Genomic DNA, 1,871 nt, shown 5'->3' with positions numbered 1-1,871 from the left:
CAGAGATTCACGAGAGGGCATTCAAGACCTCCACTACTTACCCCGTTCCATGTTTGATTTTCCAATTGTGCATGGACTCTGGAGTGTCGATCTGGCATTGTGACAAGTTAGTCCACCTTACAGGGGCATTGGACATCGACCTTATTTGAGCTGAGGTAAATGTGGCAGCACCTCGCAGAGAGCCCCAGATTGAGGTACCTCCCTTGGGTACCGATCTTGCAGACACAGTGGGGCAAGCACAGGGCGGTGACCCCATTATCCCAGACCACGCCGACACTGTCCTGGGCTCTTCATCTCAGGCAGCTAGTATGGCTCCTAGCTCTTCCCGGTCCACACCACAGTTAGGAGCTACTGTTGTCCCGTTGGCAAGAGTATAGAAGTTAGAGACGCAGATGGCCACACTGCTGCATCACATCCAGTCGTTGATGCAAAAGTTGATAGCCAAGTCCGAGGCTAGGATGGAGCGCATGATGGAGGGGATGATGGACCGGAAGGTCCAGGCTGTTAATAAACGGCTCAATGCCTTTGAGTTGCGAGTCCTCGAGCAATCAGCCCCGGCCCCAGATCTATCTGCTTTGCAGGCTGACTTAGCCAGCCTCTGGATTGATATTGATGCTATTCTTGCTGCACCTTCAGTTGAGACTCAGGCTGCTCCTACTGCACTGGTTGATGATACAATGCTAGATGCTCTATTCAGTGGGACCGCTGAGGAGGGGCCTGCACCGACACATTCAAAGGCAAGCGGCACCGTTCTCATTGCACAGAGAAAGAGAAAGCTCACAAGAGACAGCGTCGGCAGGAGAAGGATGCTAGGAGGGCTTCGATTGTAGACGAAGAGTTGCGCCAGCAAAGAGTGCGTGAGAGAGTTGCAGGGGCATCGAGCTCTGCCCCAGTTGCAGAGGTTCATCCTGTTTTGAGGGACGTTGTGAGCACCACTGATAGTGCGGTGAAATTGATCGAGAGCACTACTGAGAGTGCTATGATTGCGGATGCGGGCACCACTGAGGGTGCCACCACCACTGTTCCAGCGGGCTCCGGGAAATCGAACCCCCCTGCTTGTTGATGATTCGCCGGCGCTTTGCGCCACAGGTTTGCTTCACCCAATCCATTTTCTTTTACTGCTTTTGGTATGCATTAGGGACAATCACATCTATTTTTGTTGGGGGTGGGGTAAATGGATTATGAGTGAGAGGGTGAAGTCTGAATATCCCAACTCATGAATCCTCTCTTGGGGTTTCTTGCCTGTGTTCTTTTTCCCTAAGAGACTGTTTCATTTATGTTGAACCGGCATGTGTTAGGATCGCATGTGTAGAAGCATGAAAAAGAAAGAAGCATGATGGCTTATGAAAAATGATACTTGTCAAATTTTGTGATGTGTGCTAGAAGTTGTAGGCTACGATAAGTTGAATGTGTTGGCTCTGAGTATGACATAATCATGAACCAACTTGAGGGCATGACTTAAGTTGAAACTTGAACCGGGTAATCTGACAACCTGAGGATGGAACTATATGCCAAGAGTGTGTGAGAATCGTTAAGTGTTCAAACAGTTTTTGTGCAAAACTACAACTTGCCTGGTTAGTCCTGCTAAGACAATTCAATCTAGAGGTTAGGAAGTGATCATAGGCCATTGTTCTGAAAAATCCATAAATCGCCTAAAAGAAGAATCCAACCAAATGAAATAAATGCTCCCTTTGATCTAAATAATTTGAGCCTAAAATTAAACTATTTCGTTCTAAACCCTGAACTCACTTTTCCATAATCTACCATGTTGGCCCCAGTCCCTCCTTGGACATGTGCACTTCGACATAGGCCAAAAGCCTAAGTTGAGGGTGGCTAATGTAAAAAGTAACTTCAAATCTTGGCCCTAACCC

Source organism: Solanum tuberosum, unplaced genomic scaffold (assembly GCF_000226075.1).
Source record: "Solanum tuberosum cultivar DM 1-3 516 R44 unplaced genomic scaffold, SolTub_3.0 scf00293, whole genome shotgun sequence".
Classification (NCBI taxonomy): domain Eukaryota; kingdom Viridiplantae; phylum Streptophyta; class Magnoliopsida; order Solanales; family Solanaceae; genus Solanum; species Solanum tuberosum.
This window is presented reverse-complemented; position numbering follows the sequence as displayed.